This window comes from Manis pentadactyla, chromosome 13, assembly GCF_030020395.1.
Source record: "Manis pentadactyla isolate mManPen7 chromosome 13, mManPen7.hap1, whole genome shotgun sequence".
Taxonomy (NCBI): domain Eukaryota; kingdom Metazoa; phylum Chordata; class Mammalia; order Pholidota; family Manidae; genus Manis; species Manis pentadactyla.
Genome location: NC_080031.1, coordinates 102,865,685 through 102,890,622, shown reverse-complemented (window position 1 = coordinate 102,890,622; position 24,938 = coordinate 102,865,685). Strand labels below are relative to the sequence as shown.

General features: G+C 49.2%; 1 protein-coding gene and 1 long non-coding RNA gene across 4 annotated transcripts in view; one reads left to right on the top strand and one right to left on the bottom strand.

Annotated features, from left to right (window-relative positions):
- Positions 1-24,938, bottom strand: part of LOC118917417 (uncharacterized) — a 308,681-nt gene that overhangs the window by 42,749 nt on the left and 240,994 nt on the right. The gene's annotated exons all lie outside the window — the stretch shown is intronic.
- The window catches only part of FGF1 (fibroblast growth factor 1), an 89,984-nt gene that overhangs the window by 21,785 nt on the left and 43,261 nt on the right, over positions 1-24,938 (top strand). The window lies entirely within an intron of this gene.

Genomic DNA, 24,938 nt, shown 5'->3' with positions numbered 1-24,938 from the left:
GTGTGTGCTCCCAGAGGCCCCTCCTGGCCTGTCCCTTCTCTCAGTGCGCAGCCTCTCTGTCATCCCCCGCCCTCCCTGACACACACCCGACTTATCTCTGCTTATTCTTCGCTGAGCTCCTGTCATTTGCCAAATCCACCCCATCCTCCTCCCAAGGGGCTCAGGAGCCCATCCTCTCCCTTCCACCCTCAGGGCTGTACTTAGGATATTTGTCTATTTCAGTTCAACAGTGTTTCACAGAGCATGGGGACTGTGCCGGGGATACTCCGCGTGGAGGACGCCCACGGCCCCTGCCCACACTAGCTTGCAGTCTAGTAAGGAAGAGAAACGTCCAACAAGGACCTGAAGTCTGATGGATTTCTCAAAGATGGAAACAGAGCCCCGTGCCTCGTGGCCTGGCCTTGCGTCTGCCTAGTGCTCGCCCAACCCCCAAAGGGTTTTCCTATAAAATGTTATCAGAAGCATCTTCCAAATTCCCTTCTAAAAAATCTGCACTGCTTGCAGACAAAAGTCTAAGCCCTTTGGAATGGCATAACTGGAGGTCCTCCGTGATCGGACTCCAAACTAGCATCCCACACGCAGCTGCCCAGCAGCACCAGTCATGCACGCCAGAAGACCGCCTCTGCTTGCCCACGCCCGGGCCTTTGCTCAAGCTAGCCCTTTACTCCGTTCCGCATGTGTAAAGCCTCTTTGTCTCGTGGCTGAGCTGCCACAGCTGCCCCCAGATCCTCCTGGACCCCTTGGCCCCCCGCCCCTCGCACCTCCACCATGGCACCTACCATAGCATGCCTCTCACTCTCTGTCAAGGACAGGGAGTTGGACTTATCCATCCTGAATAATCATAACAAAAAATAACAGCTAAAACTACGGATGCTTTCTGTGTGCCAGGCACCCTGCTGAGTTACTCGGCTGCATCTTTATGACGAGCACGTGGGGAGGGCGCTCTCCCTGGTGTCATTTTACAGATGCGGCCACTGAAGCACAGAGAGGTGAGCTGACTTTCTGGGTTTAAATCAGGACGCCTGCCTTCAGAGCCCAGGCCTTTGACCAGCACTCCACCTGTATCCCCTCACGGTATCTTGCCAGGTCCCTTGTACTTAGTCGTTAATGGGGGTGGCTTAATTAAGTGAATGGGGACAGTGACGCCCAGGGCGGAGAAGCTCCTCAAGGCCCTAGTGCACATCACCGTCACTGAGAGATGGTGAAGGCAGATGGTCCGCGGACACCTCTTCTCTTACATGTATTAACTAGGAAACAGAAGTTTTCAAAGGAAAGCTAAACATTTTTTATTGATCCAGTGGCAGAGGATTAGATGGCGGCTTGTTGAATCCAGACTGATTTAATCCGATTTGCTTTGGGCGGGCACATGCCCCTGACCGCACGGCCCTGGGAGACCACGCATCCCAAGCGGAGAACTTCCCCCTCGCATGGTGGCCGCCGCCTCTGCCCCAGCCTGCGAGGAGGTAGTTAAGGAGGGGAGCACCCTCCCTGCCTCCCAGGACCGGACCCGCCTGTGTCCTTAAGGGAGGGGAGTGGTGCAGAGCCCAGGCCCTGTCCCGCTCAGCTCAGCTCCAGACAGACCTGCCTTTGTGAGCAGGGGCAGGAGGGAGGGCCTCTGGGCACCCAGGTTGGTGGGAGCCCGAGGGGAGAGGGGCCAGAGGGGAGAACTGCGTGGGGAAGGTTGGGAAAGAGAGAGGGCAGGTCGCCCTGAAGGCTACACACAGGCAGCCACCCCCAGGCCAGCCAGGGCTGCTTCCTCCTTTCCTTTCAGGGCGGCGGCAGGAAAGTGTGTGAACAGGGCAGGAGCCAGCTCCTGGGAGCCTGCAGGCACGGGGCCCCAGGCCCCGGAGTCTGGCCGGCAGGCCCTTGGACCTTTCAGGGCACACCCTGCCCCTCAAAGACACCTGTAGTGTGGGAGGTTTGGTACCAGGAAGGAGAATGCCCACTCCGTGCTCCCTGTTACCTGTCCCCATTGGCTGGGGAGGGACTACAGGGTGGGTGGCCTCTCCTGGCTGTGTTTCTTCACTTGGCTTGACTTTGGCTCGTTGGTGTAGACATCTTAATGTGCCATGTTGTCCTCCATAGCCTGGCTTAAATGCCACATACTTTCTGAGAACATGTCAGAGGATATACAGACAGGCAGACAGGCAGACAGACAGACCAATAAATAAGTGCTCGCTGGGAATCTTGTCTAACACACCATGACTTCTAGCCTCTGAGTCAACGATGCCACACTGTTGTATTTTGTGAAATCTTACACCCCACCCCACCCAGCATTGCACTATGTCCTTAAGATTTTTAGTGAGCAGAAACAAGTTTTGAACAGCTGGGGCTTTTATGATATGTTCCTTAGACCACGAGAGTCATTCTGCTGTGCTACAAACCCAGTGGAAAGTCCCAATCCCACAGCTTCCCCCAGGGACATGCACATCCCCTGATGGTGTCTGGATGGAGTCCCGTGACAACCGGACCTTGAAGGGGAGCCAGTGGCTGTTTCACTAACAAAGTCTGAGACTTTTATCAAATGCTGTGCTTCAGTGGCGCAGGTCACACTGGAATTCCACCAGCAAAGTTCAGATAAAAGTCTGGGATTCCTGACCCGGGATGGATGCACTGAGGCGGACCAGTTAGAGAAGGCAGAATGAGGCAGAATGCAGCAGGGGGACGTGTATCACCTCAAAGGGGAAAGGTTTCCCAGACAGCCAACCTGGGGAAAAGGCATTAGCTCCATCTTTGGGGCTCATGAAGCGAGGAGAAAGATGAGGGATCACAATAAGAATTGGCAACGCCTGTCCAACCCGTGAGCCTCTGCAGCCTCCGCGGAGGAAAAGCTTGTTTGTAGTGTTTGAAGAGGAAGGTTGTGCGATGATCTCAGGACCACGCAGGCTCTCGGTATGCGAGTTATTAATGTTGTAAACATAAAGCTTGAGTGATTTTGCTATGCCAGGCTTACTAGGTAGAAGAATCAGACTTTGAGAACAACATGGATGCCCACCTAGGTCACAGTGTGTCCAGGGAGCCCCAACAGGACGGACGCAGACAGCAGAGGGATGTGAGCAGGGGTGCAGGAGGATGGCGGGGCGGGAGGACCCCTGTGGGGGGAGGTCCTGGGTCACGACATGCTTGAGAAAACCCCGGCCAGGCTTTGTGGTGACCTTTTCCAAAGGAGATGAGCCAGCCCTCTTCCCAAAGTAAATAGTTCCCAAAGTACTTGGTTCAGAGCGGTCACAGTCCCGAGGAAGGGGGTGCTGGGCGGACGGGAAGCTGGCTCAGAAAGGAGGGTGGCATAGAATGGGTGTGTGCACGCGCGTGCGATGGGGCAAGGTGAGGCCGTCGTGCATGCATGAGGGCCGATCTGAGTTCTGAGTCCCTTTCCCATCTGAGAGTCTGAGATGGATGTTTTGTGGTGGGACTTCCCAGTTATCTCAGGAATAATAACGATACCTTTTAGAAAGCATGATCTCGTTATAGCAGATAATGCTATTATTTATTTGTAACACAATCATCATTTAATGTTGACACAATGTAGCTCCTCGCTAAGGACTTCACCTCATTTGATCCTCACAATAAGCCTGTGAGTGTAGGAAATACTGTTCTGCCCTTTGTAGAGGAAAGGAGACTGAGGTTCAGAGAGGCGGCGGCGCCCAGCCCAGGTTTCAAGGTGAGTAACAGCCGAGTCAAGACTTGCCCTCAGTGGGGCAGGCTCCAGCACCCAGGCCCCGTCCCCCAGGGAAGAGGCTCCCCCAGGCCAGACAGGAGAGGAAGCCCTTGGACGTCGACAGAGCCGTGTATCTAGTGCAGGCAGACCAACCACAAAACACCCTAACCACTACTCACTGGATGTCCACGTCCAAACTTTATCAGATCTAAGACACCATCAGTTATAAGATACAGCGTCATTTTATGTATCACTCAGAAAAAAATGCTGTACGTCCTGATTTTAGAGATGTTACAATACCAAAAGAAAACTGCCTCTGAGGCTTGGTGACATCTTTTCAGCGCCACAATGCGCTAGGAGCTTTGCCTCTACTATTTCATGTCATTCCAACAGGCTTTCTTATCACCCCCGCTTTTGTAGATGGGAACACGGGCCTTTAGCACAACAGAGCCTGTATCCACGGTCAACGACGCACAGCCGGGGAGCCGCGGAGTCTGGGGCTGTCCTCCGCGACTTCCTGTGCCAAATCCTTGCCCTCAACCTCTGGGGCAAAGTGCCTCTGAAGGAGATGGGCCGCCTCTGTCGTCTGTTCCTTCTGACGTGCAGCCAGCCGGGCGGACCTAAAACACAATGGGGGCACCTGACTTGCACAAGAGAACCTTGCCTCCCTCCTCTTTGCAGGCTCGTCCATGCCTGGCATTGCTCTGATTCTCAAGCACCCCCTGAACTCTGGGGGGGGGTGTCCTCTGGCTGGGAAGTCAGGCGATGCCTTAGGAAGACCCTCAGAGCTTTGCTCATTCATTTCCTAGTTCAAAAAACTCCCCAGCCCAGTGTCTTTCTCTGACCCAGTTCTCCCTTTTCCCAAACTCCAGTGGGCGATTTGCAACAGATTTGGCAGCAGCATCCCTGACCCCGAACTCTGTTCTTCCCACGTCTCCTTTGCCTCGTCCCTCTCTCCAAGTGTCTTGACTCCTTGGCCTCACCCTGCCTTGTTCAAGGGCCTTATTCATGTCTTAATCACATCCAAGCCCTGTTTCACAGCTCCTTCCCGTGACACGTTTTCTAGAATCCCTGTGTGTCAAAATGAGAATACGGGGTAAAAGAGAGGTGGAGCAAGGAGATTGTATGCGTGGAAAAAGTCACCTGGACGAGTTCTCATGCTTCCTGACCCCAAGGCCTCCATCACCCGCTGTGGGCTGGACACCGACAGGCTGGTCTCTGTGTGTCCAGCTCGTGTCCTCACCGTAGATCTTCCTGCCCCTTTCTTGACCTCCTGGCTGTCCTCCCCATAATTTCCAGTGTGAGGAAGACAGCTGTACTCGACTTCCCCATCTCTCTGGAACAGCCTCGTTCCCTCCCCTCCCAGCCACTGAGTCACTCCCTCCCCTCTCATCTCTTCTCAAATACTTCCCGACACTGGAGATGAAGGATGGTGCTTGGCACCTTCCCCTTTCCCGATATTACTCCCCACTGCAACAAGAAAAAAAAAAAAATCACAACTTGGAAATGTACCCTCAGAACCAGCCAAGTCATCCTAGTGGAAAATGCCCATTTTTTTTTCTGGATTGTTGTTCTTCTCATTTATCCTCTCTCCTTTAGAATCTCTCCTTGTTCTTTGTACAGCTGTCTCAACTCAGCCTGCTGCCCCACAAAGCTCCACTAAAGGGAACTTTAACAAAATAACGTCCACTTGCAGTATATGTAAGCCTTTGCTGAATGTTAGCTATTATTTGTTTTCAGTTTTGCTCAAAATGCTAAGCCTGCTCAGATTAGGGTTCCTTTGCTCCGAGGTCTCCCAGGGTGGAGACATGCCTGCTTCATTCACTTATTCCAAACAGCATGAAGCTAGTCAGTATGTGCTGGGTGAATGAATGACTAGCAGTCATTGCTGGGCTTCTGCATCCACTTTGGGTGTGAGCTCCATGAAGGCATCCATTCATTCAACCAATATTTATCGAGACCCTATTATGTGCCAGGTCCTATTACCTGGCACATAATGCTTACCTATTATGTGGTAAGCATGGTAGGTATAACAATGAACAAAACAAAAGGCTCTGCTCTCTTGGACCTTATCTTCTGATGGGAAAATGACTGTTTAAAAATCATTAAATTGGTGTCTAGCCACCAAATATTGTGTTGGAGAAAGTCTTGAAATGACCAGAAGGTGAATTCATATTCATTTTAGGAGAGTTAAGAAATTGTGAAAGAGAAAGTCAGTTGGAGAATCAGATGAGAACATTATTTTTACCAGCTTTTTTGAGATATAATTTACATACCATAAAATTCACCCATTTAAGGTATACAATTCAATGGCTTTTACTATATTCACAGAGTTGTGCAACTATTACCACTATGTAATTTCAGAGCATATTCATCACACTTAAAAATCCCACACCCTGTAGGCAGCCACTCCCATTCCCTTCCCTCCCAGCCCCTGACAACTACTAATTTTATTTTCTGTCTCTATGGATTTGCCCATCTGGACATTTCTATAAATGAATTCTACAATATATAGTGTTTTGTGACCAGCTCCTCTCACTTAGCATAATGTTTTCAAGGTTCATCCACGTGGTAGCATGTTATCAGTACTTAATCCTGTTTTACAGCTGTTGATATTCCATTGTATGGATATACCACATTTTGTTTATCCATTCATCATTTGATGGACGTCTGGATTGTTTCCACTTTTTGCCTATTATGAATAATGCTGCTGTGAACACTAATGCACACATTTTTGTATGAACATATGCTTTCGCTTCTCTTGGACGTGTACTGAGGAGTGGAGTTGCTGGGTCACATGGTAAGTCTGTGGGGCACCACACCACTTCTCACCAGCAGTGCACCAGGGTTCCAGTTTCCCCACATCCTTGCCCACCCTTATTATCATCCATCTTTAGATTATAGTCATTCTAGTGGATGTGAAATTGTATCTTCATGTGGTTTTGATCTGCATTTCCCTGCTAGCTAATGCTGTTGAGCGTCTTTCACATGGAGATGAGAATATGCATAGTATGTCTGTGAGGCAGCTATTGACTTGGTTCCTGGCACAGCGCCCGCATCTCACAGTTGCTCAATAACAGTTGTTGAATGAACTTCACTAAGGATGGAGCAAAGAAAAGTGCCTGGAAAGACCATGGTTCCATTACCTATGGGCAGTCTGGAAGACGAATTGCTGTATGAGGTAGAATGTTTTGCAAATATAAAGCTGTGTATTCTGATCCCTCCCACCCCATCCTGCTGCCTTTAAGCCATGTTCCATTTGGAGCCTCCCTTCTCAGAGGCTGGGTCAGGAGGCCTGTTGCCTGGAGCCAGAGAAGGAAAAAGGAATAGAGAATAAAGAGGACAGTGGGTTCATCTGCCAAGATGTGCAGAGAGATTTGTGAAATTGCTTGAATTCCCACTTAGCACAGCAAGGGCTAGGCCTGGCTGGCAGAGTGGGGGGCCTCCCCCGCTGTGCAGGGCCCGTCCAACACAGGCGCTAGCTCCAAAGATGTAGTTGGAAAAGAAGATGTGCGGTGTGTGTGTGTGTGTGTGTGTGTGTGTGTGTGTGTGTGTGCATGTGCATGTAAGGAGGCGGAGGTGGCTCTGGCTTTAGCAACCCCTCCATGAGTTGAGAGGAACCCCAAGGGCAGGGTGGCTAAGCCACCATCACGGCCTGGCCCAGAAAGCAAAGAGGGTGGATGGTTGTGATCCGACGGCGAGTGGGTGCCATTTGCACTCTGGACCTCCTGCTGTCCCTGCATGATGCAGATGCCAAGATGAGACCCAGAGGCCACTGTGTGTGGCCTGCAGCAGATCTAGGGGCAGACATGCTGGGTGGGGAGGTAGAGACGCGGGGCTCCCACGGCCAGTGAGAGCTAGTCAGCCTAGGAGCCGCCCTGGGACCTGACCACACCAAGAGAGACCAGAAACTCAACATGAGCTGTAAAGGCCGGGAGTGGGCAGTAACAGGGAGGGCAAAGGGCTCCACACAGAGACCCTGGGGGTCTGTGAAAGGCTGGGTGACCCCCACCCCTCTGACAGCAGGGCGTTCTTCCCGAAGATGGAGGAATCTCGGGGGTGAAGCGACATGTGCCAGGACTGTTTGAATTCTCGTGCTGAATGAGAGCGAAGCTGTTTTGTAGCTACCTAACAGGCGAGGTCTTGGGAGGAAGCCCAGATGACAGACAAAAAGAGAAACAACACTGATGTTGTGTGAGAAGACTGGTGACCCCGTCCCCTGGCCTGTGAGCTCAGAAGTGAACCAGCCCGACCCAGGGCAGTGACAGCGGGGACGTGGCCAGAATCTGGCCAGAGCTGATAGTGTTGCTCTGTCTGTGGCCGCTTCTAGGGACCTGCCGCTTGGATCAAGGAGCAACCGGGCAGGAGAATTTCTTGCCTCCAACTGGAAGAACAGCTCCAAGGGCAGACCCCCTGTTGTCTTTGGCTGTGATTCTTCTAGGAGCTTCAGGAGGCAATCGGAGGGGCCAGCGCCAGAAACATCGCTCCCCTAATGGGGGCGCCCCCCGCTTCCTCGGCCTTTCCAGTGTCCCAGGTGTTGTGCTTTTGTCACTGAATCCCCTCAGCACCCCGCTGGAAGTAGGGGCAGTTACTGGTCGTGTTTCTTAAAGAAACAGAGGGCTTAGTGAGGTTGTCCAGGACCCCCTGTGGACCAGGATCCAACACAGTGATGTGGCTGCAGAGGATGGGCACTTAAGCACTGTGTACACTGCCTCTCATTTTTCTGCTGGAAAATTCCCCTTAGAATTGAAGCAAGAACTGGCTAAGAGCTTTTTATTGAAGAAAAAGAAATTAAATGTGATTATTTTTTATTTGTTAAAAAAACCAGTAAACTTTCCCATCTCACAATAATAATGACAGACATACAATAATAGAAAAATGACATGCAACCACAGTGGTAAAGAACTTGACTAAGAGCTCTTCCCAGCCACTCTTACCCCCAACACAGGCCAACTCCAGCAACCTCAAGGCCTCAGCCTTGTCAGTCACACAGGTTTCCCCAAAGGACAATCACCAAACTCAGCTCAAAGCATATGCTCCATCCACACGTCCGTCCACCCATAAACCCACCCATCTACCCATCAATCCAGCCATCTAGCCATTTACACATCTATCTATCCATCCAGCCACCCATCCATCTATCTACCCATTACCCATCCACTTATCTATCCAGCCACCTATCTGTCCATCCACCCATCCATCCATACACTCACCCACCCAAACAGACATGTATATGCCTGCCCGCCCATCCATCCATCCATCCATCCATCCACCCAGTTTTTCATCTCAATCATTGAGCTTACTATGTGCCAGGCACTGGAGACCCAAATGAACAAGGCAGTTCCTCCCTTTGAGAAGTTCACGGCTGGGGCAGAGGCATCCTCATAGCACAGTATCTAGTATACAGGTACGGTATCCAGTGGACGGCGATCCAGTATGTGGAGGGCACAGTAGATAGCAAGAAGGGTTAGAGGCTGACGTGAGAAGCAGGGATTTTGCCTGGAATGAATATCCCCAGATCTCTGTAGGTCTTAGCTTAAATGTCTCCTCAAGGAGTCTTGCCTGACCATTTATTCTAAAGCTGGCCTTACTCTTTATTCTCCATCGTGGTTCTCTGACACTGAATATTTCTTTCTTTGTCCTTTAACTTGTGTATGTGTGTGTATGTGTGTGTGTGTGTGTGTGTGTGTGTGTGTGTGGTCTGTAAAGTCCCCAGAGCAATGTGGTCCCATAAGGGCAGGGATCACAACCCCCTTTTCTCACAAAAATATCTCCAAGTCCTGGCATGTGGTAGCTGCTCAGTTTGTTGCCTGAATGAATAAAGGTTGGAAGCAGATCATAAAGAGCCTTGAATGCCAAGCTAGGAAGTTTGGACTCTGGTTGCAGGCAGTTAAAAATAAAGAGGGGATGTCTGAGCAAGGATGAGATATGCTAAGATTTTTGGGTTGGGAGGACAAGGCTGGAGATGTGGATGAGGCTAGAGGAATAAGCTATAGGGAGGAAAATAGGAAGTAATTGCCTTGAATAGGGGTCAAGATTTTGCTGGCCTGACTCAAGACATTGAGGGCAGGGAAGGAATGGGATAAAAACGTAAGGAATGTGTAGGAAGAATCATTAGGAGATGCCTGTGGGTAGTGAGGGAAAGGGGATGTGACTAGGTCTGTAGTTTGGGCTACTCGGGAACCACCGCGCGGTCATTAGTTAAGGCAGAGGCAGCTCGGGATTTTGAAGACATGGGTGGAACCAGGAGCACGTGAGGGCGCCAGGGAGACGAGAACACATGCGTTCTTGAGCAGGCACCTAGCACAGACCCCTGAAGGCTGCAGGACTTCAAACAGCAGGCAAAGGAAAAGAGGTCAGGACAGGATGCTGAGCAAGGGCAGTTAAAGAAAAAGAAGACCAGGAGCCAGCACCACTGCTGAAGCCTGACAGAGGAGAAAGGTCTAGAATGGGCTTAAATGCTCCTGGGGGCAGGAGAGTCCACAAAAGAAAGTGGTAGAGACCCTGAGTCAGGCTGACCCTCAACTCCAGCCATGCGGCAAGGTGGGTGCAATGGACAGATTTTCTGGTGGTTAAAGAAGAGCCAGACAGTGGGTGTTCTAGGGGAAGTCACCCAACTGGTAAGTGCTGAGTCATATAAGAACCACCACAGTCAACGAGTGGCTCCAGTAAACCACGCAGCCTCAGCCACTGCCGGCTCAGGGTCCTAAGTTTGCAGCCCCGGTGCTGGAGGAAATGAGGGGCGCTTCGGGAGGAAGGGTGGGGTGGAGGGAGGACCCCAGTGTGCTAGGGATGACTGAGAGGTACTGGAGGGCTGGCTTCCTTTGGGAAGCTGCGTCTGCGAAGCTGCCAGTCGGCGGGAGCAAATGGGCCGCAGGGTACAGGATGGGGGTGGGAAGGCTTCTCCAGGTAAAAGGGACGGGGAGAGTGGGTGAATAGCATCTGCGCTCCCTCTTCAGAGGGCTTTAAAAGTTTTACTGTTTTTTCCCTTTATGTTCGGAAAATACCTACAAAAACAAATAACATGTGAGTTCCTCTGCACCCACTCCATCTCAGAGGCAATTATTTTTTCAGGTTTCTATTTATGCATATACATATACATACATAGTTTTTAAAATCAGTTACGGGATAATAATTCCCATATTATACTAGGCCTTCCTTTCTTCCACTCATGTACTCATCTAGCTCTTTTTTATGGCTTTTACTTGTTTAGCTGTATAATGTCATTCCATTATTGATGAGCATGGTTTCCAAATTCTCGCTCATGTTAGCGGTGCTCCTGTGAACCTCATACACTGATCTCTGGGCACTGGTGTGAGTTCCAGGGCAAATCCTTAATACTGGCCTTGCCAGTCACAGAGTCTGCACATAGTGTCCTGTTTCTTCCAAGGACTTGAATCCGTCTGCTCTTCTCTCAGGGTCTGGGAATGGAAAATGCAGGGAAGAAGATATATTTCCAAGCAAGCTTATAAATTCAAAACAAGGCTTTAAAGTATCCCAACCTGACAACATACAGCTTTCTTTTTAATCAAGACGTTGTGGATAGGAGCATATTTATGGACAGTTCTCTCTTATTCATTAATGATAAATATGGAACACATACAAGTAACTCTCAGGAGATAAAGTTAAGCCCACCCTTCTTGGTTGGATTATCCATCTTCCAGACACAGGGTCAATTATTTGGAGAAGACACTGATTCCTGAGGGCCCATTTAAACATACTCAAAGAGTCATGGTGTGGGAAATTTGTTCATAGATTTCAGGGAGACCAAAGGTTGAAGGCCGTTAAAAAAAAAACATTTTTTAAACATGATTATACTCCTGTGACTTGGTATTTAATCTGTGAAGTCATTAGTTGAGTTATATTTTCAGATCATTCTTTGGTACATAAGGGGGGAAAACCCTCTCTCATTCTTACAGAGACAAAAACAGGCAGGGAAAACAAAGATGAGACACAAACAGCCTCTCCTAGGGGCCCCCATTTCACCACCGCCGCGGTGGCACCCTTAGCTCAGAGCGCCCTCTCCTGGACCCAGCCTCCACTGCACCAGCCACCGAAGGCAGCCGAGTCTGATTTTCAGGTTGGAAAGCAGCTCCAATCCCCCTATTCTAACATCAACACATCTTGGAGTTTCTATCGCGTCAGCCCCTGAAACCCCAAAATGTCCTTTACCAATGTTTGTGCTGTATTCTCAGGTTATACAGGACTCTGTCTCCTCTTTAAAAATGATTCCTTGATATTAAAAAAGATATCCTCCTCAGATCTGAGTTAAACTATAGCAAATCCACTTAAATTTGTTAACTGTCGGGAATGTATTCATAATTTTGGATAAGTGGGAACTAGGTCTAGAAGCCAAAGGAGAATGGCAAACAGTTCTATGTGTCATTACCCAATGCATTTGACAAATATATTCACAATGGTTTTCTGTCTCACTGTAGAGGGCTGTCAGAGCCTTAAATCAGCTATTTCTTGTATTTGTTTAACAAATATTTGCTGAGCACGTATTACATGCCAGGGAGTGTGCTAGGAGCAGGTCCACTATGGGGGGCAGGGTAGTGTCACTTTAATCAATCATGTGTGATGCTCAGGTGGTGTTTTTGTTGCAAAATGCTTGGAAATCTAAGTGTCACAGTGGCTTATGGGGCCTCAGCAATGTTCTTTCAAATTGCCTGTTAATCTATCACGTGCTGCTATTATCCATTTAACTAGGTTAATCCTCTTACCAAGAAATGGCTTCTTTTAATGTGTTAAAGGGGCCATTCAATCTTCTAAGAAATATGCTCAGAATCTGTTATGATAGGAAGGAGGAGGCAGAAAGAAAGAACTCAGCTTTTCCAAATAACTGCCTATTTTTCTTTGAGCCGGGCGGGCAGAGCTGAAGCGGGGCCGTTGGGACGCGGGAGCCAGCTCACCTGGCACTGTCCGCATAAGCCCTGCTGGGGGAGCTCCCGGCCTGTCACCACGACTCCCCTCACCCTGCCCAGCCTCCCCACAGAAGAGAGAAGAGAAGCTGCTTTCTCCCTCTCCCTGTCATTCAGGCGAGAAGCCCTGGGGCCCGTTTTCCAGACAGGGGGCATCAGGTGCTGGAAAGAGCCAGACCCAAGTGGCGGGCGCTTCCTTGCAGCCACGGTGCTTCTGGGGGCAAGGGCAGCAGGGACTGCCCTGGGGAGCAAGCCAGGCCGGGTTGTGCAGGAGAGAGAAGGGAGTGACTCAAGGCCAAGGCCTGCAAGGAGCCGAATCCCCATGCAGCTCCTGTGAGATCCCACTGGCTACTTGGGCCCCATCTTTCACCAGACTTCAGATAAACCTCTGGGAGGCAGACGTCCTTTCTTCCTCGCTTCCTTTGGGATATAATCGTCCTACAGTGCTTCTTTGGGAGGGTCACGGACCCTTCTATTCTGCCATCCAGATTAAATGTGAACTTAGCTAACCTCTCTGAAATCACTCCGTGCTTCCAAGGAGCATTCTCAACAGCTGTATTTTGTGGGCTTGCACCACCAAAAGTTCTGAATTTTCAGGTGCCCTTTCTCAGGTTCTGCTGGGCAGTTAAATCCAGTCCATTCAGTTCAACTCACCAAGCATGCATTTGAGCTGAGCACTGTGTTAGGAAAAGACCTGGACACTGCCCTGAAGTAATTCAAAGACCAAGGGATGGGACAGGTGAATAAACAAATCACCTGGGTCTAGCGTATTAGGCGCAAGGATAGAATTATGTACAGGGCAGCACTTCTGAGCCTCTGCTCTCATAGAGTTATGGTCTGGAGGGAGAGCCAGACATTCAGCAGAAAATTGCACAAATAGAAGGAGAATTTAAGTTCTACTTGAATGGAGAAGAGGCAGGCATCTGAGGTTTAATGGGGCATTTGGCCAGGGGGGTCCAGTAGAGCATCCTTGAACAAGTCACAGTTGAGATCTGAAAGATGGGTGACTTGGCCGTAGGATGGAGGGAATAGTGGTCCAGGCAGAGGGAAGAGCATGTGTGAAGGAACTGTAACAAGAGAGCCCAGAGTATATCCAAAGGACTGAACCAAAGCTGGTGTGGCTACAGCCCAGGGCTGGAGGGAGAGGGTGGGTGGCTGGGCCAGAGAGGTCAGCAGGACTGGACCCCACATACTGCGTGGACAGCCATGGCCTCCACTTCTGTGTACTCATTTCCTCATCTGTGTTACGGGGATCAGAGCAGCACCTACCTCGTGGGACTACGTGAATCCCATGTGGAGGCATGCACTCTAAGTATCAGGGGCTATTACTGTTGTAATTATCATCCTCATCATCTCACTAAGGTGAGCTTGAAGGTGGGGACCCTGCTGGCCCAGGTCAGATATTTCTTTTCAACACATTGACTCTGTGAGCACAGTTCCACAGAGGTCTCAGAGGCCACAGAAATTAGCAGAAGCTCCTGTAAGTAACCGCTGCCTTCCTGGAGACATTCTGAATGAATGACCGGCTGGGCTGCTGACCACAGGTCTCAAAAACAGCCACCAAGAGCTTATCCCCAAATACCCAGAAAAAAACGAGACAGAGGAAGGAGGGCAGTGCCTCCTGAGAGAAGGCCGTCTATAAATGGAAAATTACACCGAGAGAAAACAAATCCTATTTGATGTGAACCCATTTTTGACTCTGTCTGGAAATCCTGGGCAGAAGGAAGTGGAGGGGACAGGGAGTGAGCAGGTGTGCCCGGGCTGAGGGACCAGCGGGGACCGTGCCCAGGACGAGGAGGAGGAGGGGCTGCCGCCGGCTGCCACAGTGCCCCACCCCCTGCCAGACACTGGACAGACCCAGCCGTTCCGGGGCTGCTGCTGCGCTGTGATGCGCGTCCAGGCTGCCCGCTGCCGGGAGGGGGAGCAGGTGGCTGGGGTGGGGAGGCATCCACGGGAGGAGCTCCAGGGGAGTACAGAGAGTGCTTCTGGGGTGCCTGGGGCCCGTCTGTTTCCTAAGATGGGGTGTCATAACGCTGAATGGCTAACCCATCTGGTTTGTGCTCAATAAACGCTAGCTTAAAAAAAATCAATCTGTCCTATCTTCAGAGCAACTCAGAGTCTCCGTTACCCGTGGCTTTTCCAGTTCTACCACCCATTTGCTGTGTGGCACTAGGTAATTTCTGAACATCTCTGTGCCTTGTATTTCTCAGAGAAGACAATCACAACCTTACAGTTTAAAGGGCTCCACTTCAAAAATATTAACAATACTAAGAGGTAACAAGTGATACTTTCTCTGTGTGACAAACACTGTTAAGGACCTTCTTGCGCATTACAGCCCTGATACTAAGACCTGGAATCAAAAAGTCTGTGTTGGAATCCCAGACAGGACCAATCCCTTCCTGGATCTGTGACCTTGAGCAGTTACTTAACCTCTCTGGGCTTCAGCTTCTTCATCTGTAAAATGAGGGTGTTCTTGATACGCCCACACAGGGCTCAGGAAGGACTAGAGGGGGCAGTGCAGAGAGAGGCAGTTGGTAGCGCGCCTGGTGCCAGGCGGTGACACACTCCTGTTTACTGTTGTAGTGCATTCCGCCTATGCCACCCACACCCCTGTATCACGCAGGGCCCTGGAGGCTGAGGCTAGAAAAATGTAACGTATACACAACACGGATTATTATTCAGTGATGAAAAGAAATGAGCTATCAAGCCAGGAAAAGATATGGGGGACGCTTAAAATGCCTATTACTAAGGGAAAGAAGCCAATCTGGGAAGGCCACGTACTGCCTGATTCCAACTGTATGACACTCTGGCAAAGGCAGAACTACGGACACAGTAGAAAGATCAGGGTTGCCACTGGGTAGGGGGCAGGGAGGGGTGAATGGGCAGAGCACAGAGGATTTTTAGGGCAGCGAAACTGTTCCATATGATACTACGATGATGGATACGCGTCATCATACACGTGTCAGGACCCGCAGAATGCCCCCCACCGGGAGTGAGCTACGGACTCGGGGGGATGACGGCCAGTCAGCGCAGGTTCAGCCGTAACGCGTGCACCACGGGCGTGAGGCATGTCCGCGGTGGGGGACGCGGTGCGTGTGTGCATAGGGGTCCCTGACTCTCGGCTCAGTTTTGCTTGCATCTAAAACCAATTTAAAACAGTCAAGTCTATTAAAAAAAAAAAAGGTTAAGTGATACAGCTTCTGAGAGGCAGAGCTGGGGTCTGAGGGCTCTGTCAGCTCAGAGCCAGGGTCCTGCCCACCGCCCTTGCTGTGGGGGGTCCAGGCTCCCGGGGGCTGAAGCCAGTCACGGCGGGTGGGGGAGTGGGCCAAGCCTCCGGGAGGAGGGACCCCCGCCCCTCGCAGCAGCTGCCCCCCTGCCACTGGCCGCCTGGCCCCGCTGAGCCGTGGGCCGCCCGCAAGGCGTCGGGGAAGGAGGCAGGGAGGCTGCTGCATCACCACCACCCCATCATGGCCACACTCAAGTCCTCTGCAGGGATGACTTGGGCTGTGTGCACCCTAGGAATGGGCACGTGTGTGTCAAGCTGTATCTTTCTACTTATAGTTTAAAATGTTGACTCGGCCCCCTGCCCCCAACACGCAGGGACTCCCATTTGCACTTTAATACATTTATAGAAGCTGTGTCTTACACTGCTTCTATTTTCCCGAGAGAATAAAAGAGTGATGGAAGGCTACATAGTTAAGATCTCTATCAATGTGATGTTGAAACAATATCCAGTCTGTTACAGCATCAAATAATGAGGCTACGAGCCAAACTATGAAAGTATATGTACTGGTTTTAAAGGGACTCAACAACACTCGTGAGCATCCTTCTCACCACCGTTGTCATTTATTGGCCATGTAAGAAGTTTCAAGTTCTGGATTAAACAGGTAATGTGTCTTAAGTTATTGATCCTCACAAAATTCCTTTCAGGTAGGTTCTATTATATCATCATTTTGCAGATGAGGAAACTGAAGTTCAGAGAGGTTATGTGACTTCCCAAGGGCACACAGCCAATAGGTCATGGATGCCACACTGTTTTAACTGCCGTGTTCACCTTTGCTGACCTTTTGAACTTTTTGCAGCTATTAGCTCAATGAATCCCCATGGATTCCCTCTCCCATCTGCTTCAAAGGTCATGCCCTAGCACAGCGCCTGGCACACTCGCTCTCCACGCCTCCCTGCACCCCTCTTCTGCCACCACCTAGCTGCCCCTCCCCCATCCTCTCTCAGAGGAACCATCTGTCTGTCTGGTGCTTCCCAAACTGGAAGATGCCTCAGAACAGGTGGGGCTTTTTAATGACAATATAGCTTCAGTAGGTCTGAGGTGGGGCCCAGGAAACTGCATTTTATAATGAACATCTTACATAATTCTGATTTTAATGGTCCTTCAATCATACTTTGAGAAACACTAATCTGTGCATTTTCAAAGAAAATTAATTTTTCTTATTTAAAACACCTGTTGAAAATGCTTATGGTAAAAAATTCAGTAAGTTCAAGAGCAGACAGTAAAAGGGACATCTCTCCACGTACAAGGCTGTTCACAACGGCAGTTTGGACAATAGTGAAAAACTGAAAGTAACATAAATGTCCATCCCTCGAGAATATATGCAAATACAGTGTAGGCTATTTGTGAGATCAGAACTGAATAGAACTTACCCACATAATGTTTGCTGTTACACGACACATATTACAAATAATACATAAAAACAGATCTCAGATACGATATTGAGTGAATAAAAAGCAAACTGCAGAACCCTATACAGGGCACACTGTTTATGCATGTTACACACACTAAATTCATAATAATCGTCTCTTTCTCAGAGGAAGAGAGAAAAATATTATGGAACAGAGAATCACAGGGAACTTCAACTCTCTAATGTTTTATTGCTTTTATATATAGGAAAGATCCAAAGTCAATCTGAGAAAATAGTAACATTTGTTAAATCTGGGTAGAGTGCACACAGGTGTTTCTTATTATTTTTTGTTTTTTCTTAAATAAAAAAGAAAGCTACCCCTGCCTCCCCTGCTCACCCACTTTCCTTCCCTGAGGCAGGCTGGTATTTTTTTCTGCACTATGTAAGTCAGTCTATGCATTAACAAGTTTAGAAGTCTAATCTAAGATCTCATCTGATTCTCTCCCACCCCTCCAGGACCTGGTCTTACCAATTAAATTCTCTTTTGATTTACTCTGTACCCTTCCCAGCAGGTTGCTTCTTATTGACTAACGTTCCTGGGTCTGTCATTCTAGAGTAGCTTCTCTGCCTTACTCTGTACATGCGAGTAGATTCCTACTTCCTCACGACACAGATTTTCTTTTGGTGAGCTCGCAGTCCTTCCTGGGAGGGTGGTGAGGACTCGCCGCTGCCTGCTGCAATCACCAATGTGCCCTTTCTCCCTCTCCTGGCTCCCCGCCCCCCATCTGCCCGTCTCCGGGGCCAGTACTCCCCGGCCATTTCTTGGTCTTCATGTCCCTTGACTTTTCTGCAAATATGATACTTTTGGTCGCCCCTTTCTTGACCTCACCTCCTGCCCTGACTTGTGTTATGCCTTATCAGTCTCTGTCTTTTCTCAGTTCTTCATCTCAGACCCCCCCCCACATGCCCATATTGGGGCTCTCTCCTGGTGCACTGATTGTCTTCTCTCCACTGATGACCTCACCAAGCCCCTGGACTCCAACCCCCAGTGAGCATTTTGGTGAAAATGCTCACTTCCTTTGAGTTCTTTCTGTGACTTTCAAGCCATGTTTCTAATTGTCTGAGGTTCATGTCAACCTCATTGTTCTGCAGATCTAGAAAACTCAACCTGCTGAATTTAAAGCATTTATATTTCTTCTAGGTCAGTGCTTCTCATATTTAACATGCACATGAGTCACCTGGGGCATCTTGTGAAACTGTAGGTTCTGGTCCTTGAACTCTAGGGTGGGCCTGAGGGTCTGCTTTTCTAACAAGTACCTGGGTGGTGCCTTGGCTGCCGGGCCAAGGACCCCACTTTGAGTAGCAAGATGCTGGACAGGTTTCCATTCTCTCGGTCAGGGATTCCCAACTCTGTCTTAAAATCAGAACCACCTGGGGATTGTACTGTGTATAACATGGTTTTTAATATATGCCTGTGGTAAAAAGATTCAAGGTAATCAACTCCTCTTTTGTCTGGTGCCAATCCAGACAAATGAATTAGAATTTCTGGCTGTGCGGACCAGGCATCTGCATTCCATAATTAACCATTAAGTACCTGCTTGGGCTAGGACTATGCCAAGGCCTGAAAGCCAGTGGTAAACAAGACAAAGCCCTTATGCAGCTTACATGTCAGAACTGGTGGTGATAAAAAAGAAAAATAAATATTGGAGAATATGTCGGTAAATGCAATACAGGAAACATCAGAGTTCTGAGAGACAGAAAAACTGAGAAGGGGCTGCTTTAGTTGGGATGGTCAGGTGGCATCTGAGCTGAGCCGTGAGCCATGAGGAGGCAGACATGCAAAGGTCTAAGGGAAGAAGAGCATTTCGGTTTGGGGGAACAGTATTTCAGGCAGAGGGAACAGCAAATGCAAAGCTGCTGTGGCAGGTCCATGCTCGGTGAGTTCAAGGAAGAGAAGGAAGGCCAGCAGTGCAGGTGGAGTGCGGCGAGTGACGGAGCAGAGGTGAGGGCTGAGCGGGGCTGGAACCTGAGCCTGAGCCTGCGGGACACCGTCTTCCCAAGGACAGAGCCGCTGGGAGCTGCTAGAGGGTTTTAAGCGAGCAAGGGGATATGATCTGCCTTAGGCGCTGCCGTAGGAGGCCGAGAACAGAAACAGTGAGGCAGGTGAGAAATGGTGACTTGGAGCACAGTGGGAGAAGAGCTCAGACTGAGCATCTATTTTGGAGGCCGAACAGACCTTGCTGGTGAATTGAAGGGGGCTAGGTGAGGGAGAGAGAGAATGACTTCTCTGGTTTTGGGTGGAGGCACTGGGAACATTTACTAAGATTTGAAATACTTGAGAAAGAAAATCTGTGGGACTGGGTGGGGGGATCAACAGTTCTGTCTGGGCCATCTTACATGCGGACCATGACTGGACATGCAGGGGAGGCGCTGAGGGGGGAGTGGGATCTAAGAACAGGCAGATCACCTTCCCAGCCTTGCTTCCCCTCCCCATGAACTCAGTGTGCAACAAGAGCCATCCTTAACCCAAAGCGCCCTGTTTCCGTTCTCACCTCGGATTCCTGGCCCTGGGTCCCGGCCCACGCTGTATCTTCCATCCAGTGTACCTGCCAGTCTTGGCCTTCTGAGACCCTAGTCACACATCCAAACCATCTCACATAACCCCTCCGGCCTGATATCTCTGTCAGCAGTGATCCGTGCCTCCTGGGCACTCCCGTTGGTACTTGTCGCTGGCTTGTCACTCTTGTCACCTTTTCCCCCTTGACTTAGCTGTGTGTATTCACCTCCCCTGCTGGGCTGTAAGTTCCTGGCGAGCAGAGCTGCACCTCCTCCTTTTAGCATATCTTCCATGATATCCAGAAATGTGCCCAGCACATAGAAAGCTACTCATTACACATGGTGGATAAACAAACGATTAGGACATGGCTCCACGAGGTTTGCTGAGGTTAATCTAGCCACCAGGGATCAAACCTGGAAGAACTGAGGATTGCTGGATCTCTGGGTCATCGGTGAGAACCACCTAGTGTGATGCTCAGAGTCTCAACACACGGACACATGTTTGTTCTCACTTATCTTTAAATAGTAATGCGTGTAACCTGCTTTAGGCCAAGAGTACATTCCTTTAAAAAAAATCTAAATCTAATTTATGAACTCACTAAAGAAGCCTATTATTAGAAAAAAACACTGGTGGCATGTTCGCTCCTAAGAAAAAGACTACTTTTGTAAAGATCACTAATGCTGCCCCGGAACAACTTTGATAAGACAGGACTCTGGCCCACTTTGGTTCTGGGGGTGCCCGTGCGTTATGCTGGGGCACTGGAAGCTGGGGTTAAGCCCTGATCATTTTACGACCTTATGCCCAATCTGTCCATGAGGCTTCATTAAAATCCAATAGATTTATTCTAGTACATTTGGCCTCACATTGTGCCAGGTCATGGATTCTGAAATGGGGAAGAGAGAATGGCAGATCAGATACTGGTAGTGAGGTCTTGGTACACAAGCTGACCCCAAGGAAGAAAGAGAAAAACGAGATAAAAATGGAGGGTGGTGATGATGGGGGGAGGCTGGGGGGTGGTGTCAGAGATGAAGGATGACTCCTGCAAGAAGAAAGAGGCTGAGTAAGATTAACAAGAAATGCAAACCTACAGGATGGAGAAGTAGCAGAGACCGATGGGCAAAGGAAGGAGGAAGACAGTAAAAGAACATTATCCACCCCGGCAGCTAACATCTACTGATCGTTGATGCATACCGGGCATCGTGATGAGGGCTTTAGACAGATGGTCTGATATGCTTTTCCCATGACTTTGTAGTACGTAGTGTTATTTACCCCATTTTACAAATGAGGAACTTGAGGGTCAGAGAATTAAATAACTCACTAGGGGTCACAGCACTAGGAACCAGAAGAGCTGGGGTTCAGATCCAGGTCTGTTGGACATGGGAGCCTGGGTCTGTAAACCACTGCTTTCCACCACACTCTGATATTGATTCAGGGGGCATTTCCTCCCACCACGTCTGCTGCAGGCTGAACCGTCTGCCGGGGCTGTGGGTGCTCAGAGCGGAGGTGCTCTCACTCATGGCCAGGGAATACTCACACCATTGTGTCGGGCCCCACCCACGTGTATTTTTATTGTCTGCTCCGCACCATGAGTAACGCCACTTTCCATTTCAAGCTGGGAGCTTCTGGAGATGAGCAAGTCATAAGCCAGGGTTTAAAGCTAAGCACTGCCTGGGGGATTACTCACCCACCTCAAGAGGCGGCCAGCATCACACCCTCCCGCTCACGATGCTGCTGGAAAATCCTCCTCCTTGCCAAAGCTTAAGGAGACCCGAGTTCCCCTGCGATCAGAGTAGGAATCGTGCCAGGTTATCGGAAAGCTGGCAAGTGAACTGGTTCCCCACGTGGAACTGCTGTGGTTGTCCTGGTCCCTCCTGCATGGTAAGGTTTCTGTTGTTCATTTGGCATTTGCTGAGGGCCTACTATATGCCAGGCCTCTGTCCCAGGATAGAGATACTGCAGCGATCTGGGTGGCTTTAGTCCTTGTCCTCAGGGGCTGGCAGTCTAGGACTAAGGTAAGCAGACAGTGCCAGGAAGACGTCAGAACCAGGAGAACGTAATAAATTATAGGACATGGAAGCTCGGCAGAGTTTGGGGAACTAACAGCTAAGGATTTGTGCCAAAGTAGGTCTGAAGGACAAGGAGGAGGTGGTTACGTTTTTTAATTGTAAGCAGCCAAAACTGACTTTGCTGATAATAGCAGAAAGAGAATTTAGAGAACCTGGGGTTGCCCAAAGAATCACTGGGAAGGTGCCATGGCCTGATATCCCACTGCAGAAGGATGCAGCCAGACGGAGACGTGTGTGTGTGTGTGTGTGTGTGTGTGTGTGTGTGTGTGTCTGAGACATGCAGATGGGTGGAGGGGGTAATCCCTCAAATATGGGATGGCGCTTCTGATGCTGGGCAGTCAAACAGGATGACAAATGTCCAGGACGGCAGGTAGAAGTGGGGAAGGTGGGGAGAAGAAGGCTGTCTCAGAATGACCTAAGATATTCTGAGTCAGACAAACCAAAGGAACAGCTTAAAGAGAGGGCTGACTTACTGAGGTGAGCAGGCGACGGGGCCAGGCTGCCAGGCTGCCTTAGAGACTCAAGTCTGCTGCTCAGCCAAGGACTTCGGGCCACGACGGGGAACTAAGCCCTGCGCTAGCAGGTAAGCAGGAACTGTGTTTTAAGGCTTCCCTTTTTTTTTTTTTTAGTGTTCTTGGGGCCATTCTGGAAGGCCACAGTTTTCTGTATATGCCTTGAGAGTATAGAGCCCAGCTAAATCAGAAAAACCTTCTCTGCATAACAGCTGGAAAGATGACGGGGACGCGCCAGCAGAGAGCGGTACCGGCTGAGCGTTACTGCTTGCGCTGACATGAGCTCACATGCCTTATTTCATTTAATCCTCATCACGAGCCTATCCGTTTACAGACCGACAGACAGAGGCACGAAGATCGTAAATGACCTGGCCAAGGTCCCACGGCTAGCAAATTGTGGGTCTGGGATGCAAATGTAGATCTACTTTACTGTAACTAGGACTCTTGACAGAACAACATAGGGTAAGATGAAGACAAACGGTCGTTTTAGAAGGAGAAAACATTTTTTTCTATGCTAAATATATCAGAAAGGATTGGAAGCCTAGCCCCTTAGCTATCTCCTCTCTCATGGGTGCCGTTTTGAATTGTAAGCTCAGCTACTACTCCCTACTGAGAAATTTTCAAATTTTGTCTGAAATGAAAACACCTTGACTGAGGAACTTTTAGCAGTAAGTCAGGGGATTGACCCCTAGACTACAGCAAGAAGTATATATATATATATATAGTATTTCTAATGGATTTTTAAAATAAAAATTTCTCTTGCTATACAATCATACATGCTACTTATAAAAAATGTTAGGGCAATATGGGAAAATATAAAGAAGAAAACGAAAATCACATGTAACCTTACCACCAATGATGGCTGTTGTCACGTTGTGTGTGTTTGTGTGCAACTTGTATTCTCTCTCCAAAGCATATATATTGGTAGCATTGTCTTTTAACTTCACAGTTCATAATATCTTAAATAACTGTTATTGCCTTGATTTCATCCTTTTCCTCAAGGGGGAATTGCAGTATTAGTTTTGCAAGTCTACTAGATGGGTGTCAGTTTACAGAGTAGAGTGTGATATAGAATGCAAGCTGGTTTGTTTAAGTGAGTGGGCAGAAAACATGCGGGCTTTCTGGGGTGCCCGGATAGAGCGTATGTAAAGATGCCTGGCTCTTTAAGGAGGTATTGTCTTTTCACTGTTTACTACTAATACTAGCTGGTACATATTATCTGCAAAAACATCTAACAGAATGATTAGCCTAATGGCTAACCATTTATTTATTGGGACAGATTTATTCCACCATCTACCACATGGATGGCATTCAACAATGTTACACTGACAGGAAGTAGGAGAGCAGTTTCCAGGACTGAGCTCCAAGTGGAACCCTGCTGGTGATCCCACTTCCCCTTCTCTGGTTTGGGGGACCCCCTCTCTTTGCACATCCCAGACAAAGGCAGTTCAGAACCCCACAGGCCAACACGCCCCTCAATCTGGCTTTCCAGGCAGGAGTGCAGCTTGGCCTTGAAGTCCCCTCTGAGCTCCGGCTCTGGGAGTCACCTGGCTCAGGCCAGCACAAAGGCAGGTCTGTTTGGTCGCTGGTGTTACCAACTCTTAGCACAACCCAGTGCCATCCACCCTCTGTCCTTTTCCCAACTCATCAAGAGGAAGCCCTGCCCGACCCGGAGTCCTGTGGGCTCCTCCTGCGCAGCCCAGACATCTGTTTCGTGTTGGGAGTCAGTGGTGGGTCAAGTGCTTGCACAATGCAGCTGGATTTGCTGATGTAAACAAAGTTGCTTGCAGTGAGTTTTCTGACCCTGAAAAGGCCCCACAGAACTATCCCCTCAGGCCTCCATCAGGCCTTTACCCCCAGCCTGGGGGGACAAGGAACATGAACTTGAGTTAGTTAATAAGTTACAGCCAAGAGGGAAGCAGAGCATCTGGTTCCTCTCTTTCCTTCACTGTCTCCACACCACCCTTTTCTTATTGGATCCTTCCTCACCCCGAACTGAGGCCATGTCACTGCCTTCGATCCCCGCGGTGACCCGGGAAGCCAAGGGTCAGCTGGATGCGCTGCTATAGGTGGACACATCCCCTCACTCCCTCTCCCACAGAGCCACTTGCTCTCCTTGCGTCCATGCTTAGTTTCTCCCTGCTTCATTCCGATTTTATCTTCCCTGACAAAAGCAGTTAAACAGTACCTAAATTTGCATTTAAAAAGTTAATAATCTCCACTTCCACCTTCTATTCTACTTTTGAGCTTCATGAAATTCATGAGGTTCTCTTTACACCTTCCATTTGTAAACAAAGGACTATATGATAATTCAGAGTGAAACACCTCCTAACTCAAGATCCCAGGTTTCCCGTCTCTGAAACTGAGAATGCCAGTATGTACTCGGCAGTGCTGCTAGACCAAGCCACGGGAAGACATCTATGAGGTACTTCAGAGTGCAGAGGAGTTAGACTTGAGAGGTACAGATTGCATATTTTTTAAAATTTCATAAAGTCTATTTTGATATTTACTTGTACAATTACTTTCTGTGGCAAGTGATACGGGTTTCACACTGAAATTTCAGATGTGAATTCCAGTTTGAACATTGACT